Here is a 15,747-nt window from a genome sequence, read left to right on the forward strand (position 1 = left end):
TGATGCGTACGTAGCACCATTCCGCAGAACTAAAACTCTCCAATAATTACATCAACGGTATGCCTAATAACGTAAAATAATGAATGAGAAGGTAAGGAGCACAATATTTCTAGTCTTTGAAAGCGGTAAAAAGCAAAAAAAAAACATCAATATAAAAGCAACGTCGCGTTCGCATCACTGACCACAAAGCGTCCCCTTGAGTTTCTGTGTTTAGAATATCTTGACTCCGACGACTCACGTTTAACGAAAAATCCACGCGACAGGTTCTATTCACACGTGCTTCTAGGTATTGTCTTACGTTTGAAGAACTGCTGCTGGTGAGCGCCAATGCTTTAGGATAAAGGTTTTGCATTCGCCTGTTTGTTTAGTGCAGTGTACAGTTATATTGAGTGCCGGAGGAGACGTAGCGTAGGACTTCAATCAAAGAGCAATGCAATTAGTATTATGGTAATTATGCCTCGTTAAACATGTGCATGGCAAAAACTAGTGACAGCGCACAAAAAAACCATTGCACCGTCAAGCGTTTGCAAACTTACATAGTAAAAAGGTCACCAAAGATAATGGCCCAAGAAAGTTAGCAAGAGCTTCATTTACTAACTCTACGCTTGTGCTCTCAAGCTCTCTACATTTTTTTTTCTTTTTAGAGTGCTAAATCAAGGTGCAGTAATTGAGCCGCGAACAGAAATAGACTTCTTTGAATGCAGCTCAAGTTTAATGAACTCCTCAAGATGCAAGCGTGGGGGCCGCATCAATCAACCTATACGTTGCGGATGAAAAAAAAAAAAAAACGCTAGCTAGAATTTCATGCAACGGGCTGCATGACTTTTTACGTAAATTGAAACTTTGGGAGCGTTGCTTAGTACATAGCACCATGCTGCAACACGCAAAACCTGCAGTATCAAGATGTGTTTAAAGATGCGTGCCAGCGCGGATGCATACAACGACACACGTTAGGTTCCCCGCAAGGAAACCACTTCTGATACTAGTCATAACATATAATCATACAAATATATCATCTCTACGCAGTACGGTGGATCCAACGGGTCAGTGAAAGGAGAAAACCTTTAGATCCTCCACTCTGAGTCAGCGAGAGAGGACCTACTGTTCGCCCTTTGGGACTCGTTGAATCTTCGGTCAGATGAGCCGCCGAGTCGGATCAGTAGGTTTTCTCCGGCTCAGTCGGAGAGCCACGAGTGGGTAGCGATGGCGGGTCAGTTGGCTTCGGGCAGTTGCATGTGCTAGCCGCACAGCCACAGCGCACGTGGCGGCACACCTGCCGCACCCAAGCGGAGGGTGAAAGAGCGTCGCCAATTGGCTTAAGGCCAAACCTCATAAGCGCGAAAATGCACGCGACAGCGACAAGCGACGCGACGTAGATCGGCTTCGCGCGATTAGTCGCTAGCGCAGGCAAACCTTATTCACGCGACGGCTTCGGCGAGCGAATTCCCCTGTTGCTGGCATGAGGCCAGCAATAGTGGAACTCGCACCAAGAAAACCGCGTAGCGAGCGGTATGCAATTTAAAAATAAGATATATTGTTGTGTAATGAAACGGAAAGTGTTTATTATTGCCTTGCAGGACTTTTTTATATGCACATGCGTAATAAACATTGCGTTATTTCTTGTTGCGCATACGTGACTCGGGCAGGGTTTCGTGCACCTATGTAGTCTTTGTCTTTTACGGTATTTCGCTATTGGCTGCTTGAGCCCAGCCCTTCCGGGCGATGAGCGACGGTTTCCAAATCTGGAGAACTTAGCGATCGCGCGAAAACGAGCACGCGACACGTCGCGCGAACGCCCTGTTTCGTCGCTCATAGCGTCGCTCGTCACTGTCGCGTGCATTTTCGCGCTTATGAGGTTTGGCCCTTATTGGTCCCCCACTTGCGTGCGGCAGGGGTCCCGGCACGTGCGTTGCGATTGTGTGGCTAGCACATGGAACGGCCCTCCCGAGGAACCGCCGGCTCACTTTTACTGACCCGCGGATCACTCATTCCTTAAAGAAGAGCTGCTCAAAAGATTCGGCTCACTCCCGAGCGACCTATCTCTAACTAGAAATAATTCGCTCCTCATCTTCTCATCCACTATTTTACGCTATCAGGCTAACCATTGATGTAATTACTAATACGTATAGCTGACTCCCATCTGAGGGCCACTGTCTTCTATATTTATTTGGCACAGGTAATTTACACTTATAATTTATTCGGGAACGACCATAACACACATATACCCGCGAGCGGGTATGTGCCACTTGTATTCAGGTGTGTGAACAGGTTGTCGACACTTAGTATCTAACAAGGAACGGCGAGAACACACACGGGCAATTATAACGCGTGAGCGTTCAGAAAACCCCGACATCGGCAGCGTTGACCTGATAAATGCAAAGAATTAATGTCAGAGTGCCAGCACAAATCTAACCCAAGCACTCTGCGTGGCACTCAAACAGTCTACCGCAGAGCCACGCCTGGTAGCCGCCTGAAAACTACTTTTCAAATTGACCTTAATCTTCGTGCAACGTCAATTGTGGTTGCACGGTGGCCTATCCAATTTTAAACATTGCATATGCACTCTTATTATACAGCCATTCTGTCGGGTAGGGTCAGGTACCATGCGCTGAAGTTGATTTATGTAGCAGCAACATTCGGGACTACCGTCCTCGCGAGCATCAGCGCTTCGTTTCAGCTTATCGCTTCTGACGTTGCAAACACTCATGTGCCTGTTGACATCATTGCGTGAGAGCACACAATTAGTTATTCAACATCTGCAACTTTTCAACATATTTGTGAGTGTAATTCTGCTTTTATATGCACATATTCACCTCAATTTCCAATGTGTCACTCAATCAAAATATTAGAACACGGACACTTTCCTTCCGCATATTTCGCATAACGTGCATTTGCGAGGTATGTGGGATCAGCCTAATTTTTAGTCGTCGTCACTTGTTCGCACAATAAGTGTGTCTACCCACTGGCGGGACGGTTGATTCAAACCGCTTTTAGGTACGTGTGCCCAACAAGGCGTCAAAGGGGCACTGACACAAAAACTGAGTCCTTGCGTTTACCTGCTGCAATGTGTTGCTGAGGGCCTGTTAGTAATAACAAGACCCATCGTTTGCTGCGGCACGTGACAACAAATTATTTACGGGCCCCTAATTATCGACCATTTTCAGTTTGAGAGAGTTCCAAAAACGAGAAGCCACCAAGTGCAACTATCGCCACCTAGCGCGTGCAGCTCTCGACCACGTCAACACACAGAACTGTGACACACTTCCGCACGGTCCGCATCGACAATTCATCATCATCAGCCTGACTACGTCCACTGCAGGACAAAGGCCTCTCCCATGTTCCGCCAGTTAACCCGGTCCTGTGCTTGCTGCTGCCAATTTATACCCGCAAACTTCTTAATCTCATCTGCCCACCTAACCTTCTGTCTCCCCCTAACCCGCTTCCCTTCTCTGGGAATCCAGTCAGTTACCCTTAATGACCAGCGGTTATCCTGTCTACGCGCTACATGCCCTGCCCATGTCCATTTCTTCATCTTGATTTCAGCTATGATATCCTTAACCCCCGTTTGTTCCCTAATCCACTCTGCTCTCTTCTTGTCTCTTAAGGTTACACCTACCATTTTTCTTTCCATTGCTCGCTGCGTCGTCCTCAATTTAAGCTGAACCCTCTTTGTAAGTCTCCAGGTTTCTGCTCCGTAGCTAAGTACCGGCAAGATACAGCTGTTATATACCTTCCTCTTGAGGGATAGTGGCAATCTACCTGTCATAATTTGAGAGTGCTTGCCGAATGTGCTCCACCCCATTCTTATTCTTCTAGTTACTTCAATCTCGTGGTTCGGCTCTGCGGTTATTACCTGCCCTAAGTAGACATAGTCTTTTACAACTTCAAGTGCACTATTACCTATCTCGAAGCGCTGCTCCTTGCCGAGGTTGTTGTACATTACTTTCGTTTTCTGCAGATTAATTTTAAGACCCACCTTTCTGCTCTCCTTGTCTAACTCCGTAATCATGAGTTGCAATTCGTCCCCCGAGTTACTCAGCAATGCAATGTCATCGGCGAAGCGCAGGTTACTAAGGTATTCTCCATTGACTCTTATCCCTAACTGCTCCCATTCTAGGCTTCTGAAAACCTCGTGTAAGCACGCGGTAAATAGCATTGGGGAAATTGTGTCCCCCTGCCTTACACCCTTCTTGATTGGTATTCTGTTGCTTTCTTTATGAAGCACTATGGTAGCAGTTGATCCCCTGTAGATTTCTTCCAGAATGTTTATATATACTTCATCTACGCCCTGATTCCGCAGTGTTTGCATGACGGCTGATATTTCTACTGAATCAAACGCCTTCTCGTAATCTATGAAGGCTATGTATAGTGGTTGGTTATACTCTGAGCATTTCTCTATTACCTGATTGATAGTATGAATGTGGTCAATTGTTGAGTAGCCTGTTCGAAATCCTGCTTGTTCCTTTGGTTGATTGAATTCTAATGTTTTCTTTACTCTGTTAGCAATTACCTTTGTAAATAGCTTGTATACTACAGAGAGCAAGCTGATCGGCCTGTAATTCTTCAAGTCCTTGTCATCTCCTTTCTTATGTATTAAGATGATGTTAGCGTTCTTCCAAGACTCTGGTACTCTTCCCGTCAGGAGACACCTCGTAAACAGGGTGGCTAGTTTTTCTAACACAATCTGTCCTCCATCTTTCAGCAAATCTGATGTTACCTGATCCTCACCAGCAGCTTTGCCCGACAATTATTTTCCAATAAAAAACGGAACTGCAGTGCCACCAAAGTTACCAAACACAATACTTTCAAAACGCTCGCCACAGCTCCGCACTCTCAGCCAGCCGTCGAGAAGTATAGACAGTGGGAACACACGCTGCAAAACGAAATTGGCGGCTATGACATCATCGTAACTTGTTTTATGGACTGCCGCGTGGTGATATGAAGAAAGTAGGAGGTCCCCAAAGGGTCCCATTCGAGGGTGTGAATGGCACGATAATGTCGAGGGTGCACGCAAACTTCAAAATTAATTAAAGATGTCTTCCAAGTTATAATCGCTATTGATATTTTGCAGATATGCGAATGTTCACTAGAATCAACCCCACAATCTATCTCGACCACGCAGTTTTTTGTCAATATACCCCATTAAACAGGCGCCTTCAAATGACAACATGAAATCCCGGCGCCAACGGCTAGCATCGATCGTCAGAGAGCGCGCATCGGAAAAAGGATGTGGTTAGCTGCACTCAAAGGGCCTGTCCACGTGCTAACCGTCCAGCCGCGATATACGTGCCGGGACACCTGCGGCACCCAAGCGGGAGCGAATCGCTAATGCTCTTTCACCCACTGCTTGGGTGCGCCAGGTGTCCCGGCACGTCTGTTCCGGCTGTGTGGGTAGCGCGTGTACATTGTTATGCCTGGGAGTCCAGACCGAACGTCATTGCTTCGCCAAAGGCAACCAGTGTCGAGGCCAGCTAGCGAGCCCGATTGACGCCATCACTTCAATGACATCATTTAGCCCGGCGGCGCCGGTCTGCCTTACGCATAGCCTCCTAGATTTCTCTTGCCTGCCAGATTATCGGCAGTCACTTGGAAAGCGGCAGTCGTCGGAACTATAGTGGTGGCGCCACCTAAGTAGGGTTGTCTTCAAATAAGTTTTTACGTTTTTGGAGCTTATATGCAAAAATAACGTAAAAAAGTTTTAAAAAGCGAAAACGCAATTATAATGAACCCTACGCAAGTGACGCTGTTATAAATGACAGGCGTTTTGCGCTCATTCAGCTGCCTCTGAAATCAGTATCAAACGTCAAAATTGCCCATCTCAAAGGCCAAGTACAAAGACCCTTACCCCTACGTAGGTAGCGCCGCCATAGATGACGGGTGTTTCGCGCTCATCTGGCAGGCAAGGGAATCTAGGAGGCGATGGTCTTACGCAACGCACGACAAGCTCCCTCCACGCACTGGCCCCATGGCAAACTGCAGTGCCACCAAGTGATCCGATGATGCAATCGATGCCATCCAGTCTGGCGAGTCTTACGTAATGCATTGCGACATCACTCGTCCATGGGTGCAACCCAGCGGGGGTTTCTGACTGGAGGATTACGCCACGGCCAGCGGCGGTTCTGATTACACGTTGCTGACGTAATGGTCCACCCGGGGCCTATAAAGAAAAAAGCGGCGCGATGCCAAACAGCCGACCTATGCATCAGAGAGGAGACGACAGCGTTAGAGCGTCCCAATACAACTCGGCTCTTCGAGTCCCTAAGCAGTCGGCCCCAGTGCTGAATATATACCACCTCTATTACATGCTGTAAATAATTCTTGCCTTAACTCACCGTCGTCTTGTCCACTCGTCTATCAGCTCTGCGCAGAAGCAGCCGTGAGCTGAGAAACGCGCTACCTAACAACCTTGCAAGGTTGTTAGGTAGCGCGTGACCTAGGCGCACTGGGCAACAGTGTCGGCGGCGTTGCGAGTCGTTACAACATGTAGTGAAGGGTCTCAAACTCACCTCAACCAGCGGTTGCACGATGCAAACGAGCGCTCAGAAAAGCGCGCTCCTCCGAATTCTGGCGACGGCCACCATAAAACAAGAAAACAAGCATCAAAGGGCTCCTCGGTCTCTCCCCATTGAAAGCGCCGCTTCGCCAACTAAACTTCTCGCATCGGTCGGCAATAAATCGAGGAAAAATCTCGAAGGGGCGTGGCGATGCAGAGTTGCGTCACCTCACGAGAGATAGTTCCCGCCCTTTCCGCAGCTTTGACGGTGCGGCCCACCGACGAGACGACAAGAAACGTCTCGCCGAGTGACCTCAAAATGGGCCACTCACCCCCTCGCGTTTAAAGGGCCACTCACCAGGCCCCATACCGAATTTAATTAGACAGTGGAAGTTGTTGGGTGCCCGATGAGGAAGATCTTGCCACAAAAATTTTTCGAATCGGTTCATCACGAGCGGACAAAACAGGTTTTTTGAAGCGGCGCGAAACGAGGATGAGAGGAGGCGAGATCGAAGCTCTTGCCGCTCCTCCACGTAGCCTTCGCAAGCCAAATCTCTTCCCCGCCCTCTCCGGCATCCGACCAAGAGGTGACGTGCGCATGACGTGCCCGAACAAGTCCAACCCCCGAGCACGTGAGCGGCGTTGCTTTGTTGACCAGTGTTATTTTGTAGTCCTCTGCCTGTTTCTGCCATCATATAGTTTCCCGCAATACTTACTAGAGGGAACTCTCGCGCTAGTGTATATGGGAGCTGCGACGCACGGCGCCAGGCCCCGGAAACTCTCAAGTTCAAGTGCCCACCTGTAGGGGACGAAAAAATCAACCGCGGCGCGTTTTTGTCTCAAACACCTACAGTGGATGATCTACTGACCTCTCTCGCCACTCGCGCTATCACTTTCTTGTAGAGGCGCCTTCGTCGGGGCCAAGTTATATTTTAAAATGATCAAATACTACATGTTTGCGTACTGCTACACATAAAAAACATTTTGTTCTTCTAAAAAGTAGTTTTCTTTAAACATGTGCTGCGTCATTGACTTTTTGTAATAGTTTTTGCTCCAGCTGACTCGAGGTCAGTAGCAGCCTATCGACATCATTATCCTCATTTCAAAGTTTGCGGCGGCCAACGGTTGCGACGGCAGGTAATGGCTCGCGGTACGTTCGGATGTGTCTCGGACTGTTTCGTTTCACTGTTAATATTTCGAGCCTCTGCCGACCGACACATTCTTTTCGTTCTGTTTATTTTGACTCGTTCAAATGCTTTCGCGAAGAGAATTCAAGTGACTTTCGGGGAACGAAGCGACCGTTGAAGCTTTCATCGGATGAACATCCGTTGCAAGCCCGAGCCGGTGAGTAGAAACCACTTCAGTTTTTTAAGGATGGTTGCTTACGGGGCTAGTTGATTCATTTCAACATATGTAGTTTTTTTGCCAATGACTGCGTAGGCGTCACACGGTGGCAGCGCATTGCAGTATTAAATTTTAAAATTGTTGAACGTCTCAATCTGTAACCGGAAAAACGTGCGTTACTTGCGGCGTGCAAGGCTTCACGTGGGAACAAGTCGCTGACTCAATAGTTATTTCTCAAATTCTATCACCAGGTAACACCAACCAAGCCGTAGCGGTAAAAGAAGGCAAATAAATCACTGTCGCCTCGCATGTGTCTTCTTAGCTAGCCCATATATTAGTGCAAAAAACCTACTAGTAGTTGATAGTTTACTGCAGTCGCGTTTGAGAAACATCACATAATTATGGGTCTGGTTTTGCTATAGTGTGACAAAGGAAGCGTCACATAAATGAAAAATACTTCTTTTTCTGCCACAGCCTCCTGGCTCACCTGACATGGAAGCAGCTGTGTACAATGGGCAAGGAACCTGCTACATGACATGCCTTGTGAAGAAGCAGCCCTGAGTGATACACGTGTTATGAGGTACCACTACGTATATGCATAATACACTGCTGTTTACTAACTAACTAAGTTTATTTGTTTATTTTGGAAAATTTCATGCATTGAATATGCATTGATTTCATGCATTGATATATGGTGATGTTACTTGTTTTTCCAGACTGCCATGCAATGACAGGATGACTACCCCCGAATGTTCACTCTGCAAGCACGTTGAAACATCTGAATGTCCACTACAACAGGTCATATCTAACCTCACACATGTAATGCTGTATTTGTGAATGTTTTACCGCGCATATTGTGGAGAGGTGCTTTAGTTTGGCTACAAGCATTGCCTGCCTACCGTGACATGGAATCTACACTTCAATAATGTTGAAATTGTAACACTATTAGTTAGATTGTGTGGCGCTGCTGAGCTCGACAACACACTGTTTCATCCCAGCCACTGTGGCCATATTTCGATGGGGGTGAAACGCTAAGACGCTTGTGTGCTTAAGGATTTGTTCGATTCGCCTGCACCACATGATCCATTTTACAAAGTGCTGCACCTCGCCATTCGTTTCAGTGGCACAGCAATGGCATCTTCTAAATCGTGCCATTCATTTCAAAAAGCGCAGGAGAGGTACAGCACAAAAACTAGTTCATGACTTTTCTGTACCTTCTGCTCTGATGGCGCTGGTTTGGTGCAACCGCACGCCCAGCTTAACAAACAACATAGTATTATACGTAGGTACTGATCCCGCCTCTACAAATGCGGCGTGTTTTGCCAAAATGTTTGCACCTCATTAAATTAGGCAATTAAAAATAAGGATTCCACCTTGTCGGCACCTTGTCATTCACTTGTGATGCCACATTGCTGAACTCGTGTTGCACAAGTTCTGAACTTCTCGTGCACAGCTGTGAACCAGTTCCAATTGTGCAGGTGAACTAAACTGACCCTTAAAAGATGGAAGCTTGAAAATATGAAAAACCTATTAACATAAGGTGTCAAAGCCAATGTTTCGACAAGCAGTCTTGTCTCCTGCGAGGCTACAGTGTCATTTGTTTGAACCCATGGAAACCAGAATCAATCTAAATTTGCCCACTACTGTACGACTCACAATCACTTCATTGTTGGCATGCGAGTCGTCAGAAATTAATAATTGCACTACGTAATGAACACCCCCACAGTGATGGGCATTAACAGGCTTTCCGACATTCAGTTGTACCTTGTGACAGTTTATGAACAACACCCAGAACTGTATTGTTTTAATTAACTGTGTTTAGCTCATACAAGTTTACAAAAAGATGCACCAAAGCTCATAAGGTTGCACTCAATTGATTTAGCTTTGCACATATGTTCAATGTGATCCTAAAATAATAAATCATAAAGGTTATGAGCAGTTGCAGCACAGCTTCCTCAAAGACGTGAATGCTGTCCTGAAGATCAAGATTGTGTTCATTGCATATGTTATTGTTTTTGTTTTTTTGTTTTTTGCAGAAAGTCGTTCCAGATTTCTTTGTGCACATCTGCTTCTGTTTAAATTAAGTTGTCATAACTATAGTGTCTACCACTACGAAGTCAAATTCTGTGCACTACGGTCATGAAAAAATATCTAGGAAATCGCACAGGTAGTTGAAACATACATGATCTTTACTTATCTACAGCCACACTGTAAGATAGTGCGTATTTCAAGTCTTAACCTCTAAATGTAGCAGGGAGAAAACAACAGCTTTCAAGCACAAGTATACTGAAAAAGTAATCACAATAACAAGTACATGTGTAATAAATGTGACCTTTATTGATCCAGTATTCGGACAGATTCGCATCATGTACCACTAATTGATTTCAGGAGTGCTTGCTTGCAAGAGAGTACTCAAGTTCTATAGATATGTCTATGCAAGAAAGAGATTGTGCTCAGGGCTGAGCAGATGGTGTGATGTAAGAGCACCAACAAAGATGTACAGACAACAAAATTGTACAATGCATGCCTGAAGCTTATTTTTTTTTTTAGAATCGGGCCTTTTCGATCTGTAAGCACACACCTCATAAGTGTTCCTTTAGCATACATGTTCACTGCATACTCAGCAGACTGGTCATTACCTGCGACGAGAAATTCTAGCTGTGGTAAATGTGTAACTTAACTCTAACAATAAATGTAGCAAGGCTGAAATATTTTTAGGCCCATTCCTTAAATACACAATACCTATGATATGGGCTCACAGCTAAGAATTAAAACTAGTGCCTACCCTCTCGACACGTCGTGGCATTGTAGAATTGTGAAGTACTCAATGTAGCATTGCAGAGCGAGAAAGATTCAGAAATGCACGCATCCGCAACTGCTTATTTAAAAAAATTAGCAAAACTACATTGCTTTAACTGCGCGAGCTATCTATCGGCAATGTGCAAGTTTCCTTCCTGATTCCACATTATGCATTCGCTTCAAGATCAACACTACGGAGCAAGCGCCGCATCTGACGGCAGAATCGGACCCTTGTCCTGAAGCCACGCTATTAAACTCGAGCGCCGCAACACAATGAGAGCGACGTTCATTCAGTGATCTCGATGTTCAGTTATATGGATATGCTTGTTAGCTTTCAAGAGTCTTTACACATGGGTTGAAAACTTTCGATATGTATGAGTGACTTGTTTTGTTCGAACCCGACCGTATACATTGAATGTACCGGCTTGGACACTCGCAATAAACGATGCCGATGCAAACCTTACTTGATTGACGTTGTTTTTGCCAGTCGAGGCCAGCTAGGTCCCCTGGCAATAATTACAGACGTGAAACGCGATTGAGCAGCGAAAAAAAAAAAAAAAAACAGAGGAAGCGAGCAGCGCGAACCAGCCGCGGCCCCCTCCCCCACCTGCAACAAAAAAAAATGCGTCTGTTTATTGATGATGATAGTACTACCAGCGCCATCTCGCCTCGCGGTATTGCAGTTCAGTACGCCACCGCTACGTATTTGCATGTTATTTTGATACAACAGCCCAAAGGTACAGTTTCCGTTCTCTAAACTGGTAGGTGTTCTGTGGTGGCGTTGCTTTGTTGACCAGCGTTATTTTGTGGTCTTCTGCCTGTTTCTGTCATAGCACGGAGGAAGCTTCCTCCGTGTGTCATAGATATTCTCAAAATTAACTAGAGGGCACTCTGGCGCTGCGATCGTTCAGCGACCGTGGGAATGATGGGTAGAAACACATTTGCCTAGATTTCGTACTTGCGGCTCCCTTTATTGCTGTGTTTCGGTTTAGTTTTGAAAGAAAGATTGAACCCTTTTGAACTTCGTGAGCCAATTTGGAAAGTAAGTCTAAAAAATAAAATGGTGAAGCGCAACCACTGAACATTTGCTAATACTTGTTTCGTAAGAAAACAGCTCCAAGCCACACGAACACACAGAGAGCCAAAAGCAGGCCAGAAGTACTAATATTAGACAAATGTGTGCACTACCTAGAGGTGTGCGCCGAGGTGATTTCGACCGGCGGCGGCGTGGGGGTCGTTCAGAGTCGGCGGCGGCGGCGTTGTCGACGCACGCCGGTTAATTCATCGGCGGCGGCGCCGGCAGCGCGGAAACCGAAACTAAAAATTCAAAAGGTTTTTCTGCCAGAGGTTGCTGAATTAGTTGAAATTCAGGGATTTTCATCCAAATAGCACTAATGACACTACAAAGATGTGTCGACATCATGATGAATGCAAAGCGTTTTGTAAAGTAGTTTTTATTTCGCTTTCATAATAAAAAACGCGTATTTCAATCCATGTTCTACCACGAATGTGCAGCACATTGCTTGTTTTTTTTTTTGTAATTTAAGATGCGGCAGTTTGTTTCTGTTGTTGGCTACGTCATACTTCATGAAACCTTCTTTCATTGAACATTGAGCAAGCATCGACGCACGTCACTCAGTTCGCTTTTCCCGAATTAGATCTCACTTTTACATTGTACGCTGCACGAAAAAAGAAGCACCTCTGCTACGAGTTTTCTCATTGCGATTGCAGAAAACCGCTCTTTTGAGTATCTGTCATGCCTTGAATGTTACTTTTCTTCAAACGAATCGAAATACCTACTTTTCACAATATGAGAATGATTTATGTAGCGGTATAAGATGCGGAAGAAAACAAATCTGCGAATTTAGTCAACTACGGTCCTCACCATTGTGTTCAATGAATGAAGTGTCGACATAAGCGTGGTGCAAAAGGGACACTTGACCCCTTCAAGCTGCACCAGCACTTGCTACCCACTCTAGCGACAGCAACACGACCCCCTCCCTCAGCCATGATACAAGTTGAAAGAAGTGTTTCCTTACCCCCAAGACAAAAACCTGTCGATGGCCATATGTGAAGATGAGAGCAAATGCAATATTTTCTCAGATGCACAGTCCATACTGGTCATGACCTGGACGCCCGTTGACCACGCCTGCAGAGAACGTTGACTCCCCGACCCCTTTGTGCTCGGTCAGGGGAGGGGGACACCCCTTGCAGGTGGGCCCCATCAAAATTTCTGTTAAAAACGTCGCAAATAAGAATGCTTCATAAATATGTATAAAACATTCAACTTCTCAATGTTTTTTTTTGTAGCGTGTACACGTGCTCAATACCCATCAGGTGTGTGAGACAATTGAAATCGCAACTGCCACTCTCGACTGGTTCCGGAAAAGACTCAATAGAAGAATGCAATTACGAGTACTGGGAACCTATGTACGTTTGTCAATTTGATTTCTAGACATGATTTTAATTCTTATATAAACAAAAAGAAAACCAACAAAATATTAAAACAAAATGACTGCTATTGCAAGATGTGTGTCCCCCTTCGTGATTTTTCTAGACTTACGCGTCTGCAAGCCACATCTGGTGTCAGAAACTTGCAAGTGTCCCCCCTTTTTCCCGAGACATCTCCCAATACTCCCCCATCCCCAATAAAAAGGCCCCAATGTAGGCCTCCGTAGGCCTCCGTGATTGCCTACTGGCGCTCGGCGGGCCATTTCGGTTGCTAGGACCAACAGCACCGATTTCGACATGCTTTATTGAAGGTGCTGAAGGATCGAGAAAAGGCCGATTGTTGTAAATTTATTTCAATGATAGCTTCTTTGTGAACCCCGTAGATTATCGAACCTCACTTTGTGTATAATGCTCCAATGAAAAAAAAATGGTTTCACCCTGGGTCACTGCTGAGTCAGAAGCCATCACATGGGCAGGCGTCATTAAGCCTCTATATAAAATTGCTAAGGTTCAGCACATTTGTACAAATATTTCTCGTTAATTGAACATTGAGTATAATCCTTGCTCGGGTTAGTATGTGTGAAACATAAATTTGAAATTTTAAAATTCCCATTGTGGGTTTCTGCAGCAAAGACACGTTGGTTAAAACTGATGATTCCGGACCTACGGCAGAGGTGACATTCGTTATGTTTTTTTTTTCGGTTACGGTAATGGTAATGCGTTACCTTTTTTTATGTATATATAGAACGTGGAGCCGTGAAACGTTCCCCTTTGTTATTAGAGTAACGAGTAACGTATTTAGTTACTTTTTACTGTAACGGATACAACCCTAAATATATAGACTTACAGGAGTGATGTCGGCCCACACCGTCAGTTGCGGTCTATAGGCTGGCTGTAAATATTACATAGATATATTCCTTTCATCCAGCACGTGATAGTGAAGGTTCGCTCGACCGTTGATGTCCTCAACCTTTGAGGAATACACAACAGCTTCTTAATAATATGCATATCATACAACCGAAGCGTGTACTTCGTTTCGCTAAAATTTACAGTCAACGTGAGTGCTGTCGTCACGCCGTATGTTTCAGGTAAAAACTTAGCCTACTCAAAATACCCAAAGACGTCGATCCACCTAGCAACGCGTGGCTACCCGCTGACGGTTCTGTACGAAAATAGCATCCACAGTGGAGCCTGTCGCATCTGCTGAAATGTTACCTCAACATTATTATACTACCACTTCGCTTGTATTTTTATGTCACTGTCTTGCGCAAAGACACCGCCATTGTGGTTCAGTAGCTAAGGTACTCGGCTGCTGACCCGCAGGTCGCGCGATTGAATCCCGCCTGTGGCGGCTGCATTTTCGATAGAGGCTAAAATGCTGTAGGCCCATGTGTTCAGATTTGGGTGCATGTTAAAGAACCCCAGGTTGTCATAATTTCTCGAGTCCTCCACTTCGGCATCTCTCATAATCATATCGTGGTTTTCAAACGTTAAACACCTCATATAAATCAATTGCCTTGCGCAAACACGCTTGGCAGTCTGCGAAAATTCTAGATTATTTTAGAATCTTCTGATAAGCTTGAGACACTAACAATATGGATGATGTTCGATGCCATGGGTATATATGGCGACGTACCTTCGCGCAGATCATATTACCGACGACCAATGCTCTGATCACCGCTATCTGCGTAAAGCGTGAATTTATAGCACTTTGTACTTTTCTAGGCACATGTTCACGAAATAAAAAGTTTCGTCTTGAGCAACCCAAGTACCATATTCTTTGCCGTCGCAACCACGTGGCAATAAGGTAAGTAAGATGAGAACGGTGAAATGATTGATACAAAACAGTGAGATGGGGCGTAAGTGCATGGCCAAGTTTTATTTAGGATGTGTATACCACAAGCTATTTTCTTCTATAGAACCAATATAATGTGTATTTGTTAAATTATACTGTGAAGTTGAATGTCAAGAAAGGAAGAACACGAACTTGGAAAGAGACGGTGGAGACGAAAAGTGATAGGTATCGACGTAAAGTTTGATCGGTCATTCCACGCCAAACGTCCAAGGCGTTTTGGCGGCTATCTTTGGTGTATTCGAAAAATGTCGGGATGATTTACTCCATTGAAAGCAGTCTATTGCGGAAATGTTTTGCAGAGAAAAATATTTTTGGTCACCTATATGTGACCAAAATACCGGCTATAGGCTGGGCCCTATATCGAGTCCTAAGATAAAAGCACATTTACTGAGCGAGTCTATGTAGGCTCCATTTATTTTGCCGACCCATGGTTCCGAATATTTAAAACCTCCTACTATGGCGTGCATTGTTGTCGTATTGACGTTCCGGCTTGTAAAGCCGAAAACTTTATTTTTCAAATGATAAAACTGTTCATATCTCTCCCTCCCCGGAACTCATTCTAGGTTCTTTGATAAACACTAGTCATATATATTTAAAAGAATGCTTGGATATCAACTATTCATAACTCTAATTTAAGGATGTGGAAATGAAATGACCGTCACTAAATGACCGATGAGGTGAAATATTAACATTAAAAAACATAGTAAACGTGACTAAAAAGCTAATTCTACACTACAACAATGTAACCTGAACTAATGATGTCACCACACATCTAAAACCTCATGCAATGCGCTTTTTGCAGTGA

General features: G+C 45.0%; 1 protein-coding gene and 1 long non-coding RNA gene across 2 annotated transcripts in view; one reads left to right on the forward strand and one right to left on the reverse strand.

Annotated features, from left to right (window-relative positions):
• The window catches only part of LOC142771831 (uncharacterized), a 33,864-nt gene extending 27,251 nt beyond the window's left edge, over window positions 1-6,613 (reverse strand). The window contains exon 1 of the mRNA XM_075873732.1: window positions 6,507-6,613. The gene's annotated coding sequence lies outside the window, so the exon portion shown is untranslated. The remainder of the gene's footprint in view (window positions 1-6,506) is intronic.
• A 1,130-nt stretch (window positions 6,614-7,743) lies between these two features.
• On the forward strand, window positions 7,744-9,291 carry LOC142771354 (uncharacterized). The gene is made up of 3 exons (XR_012885878.1): window positions 7,744-7,837; window positions 8,312-8,417; window positions 8,554-9,291. It is a non-coding gene; the product is annotated as an uncharacterized LOC142771354 (long non-coding RNA).
• The last annotated feature ends 6,456 nt before the right edge of the window (window positions 9,292-15,747 follow it).

This window comes from Rhipicephalus microplus, chromosome 9 (assembly GCF_043290135.1).
Source record: "Rhipicephalus microplus isolate Deutch F79 chromosome 9, USDA_Rmic, whole genome shotgun sequence".
Taxonomy (NCBI): domain Eukaryota; kingdom Metazoa; phylum Arthropoda; class Arachnida; order Ixodida; family Ixodidae; genus Rhipicephalus; species Rhipicephalus microplus.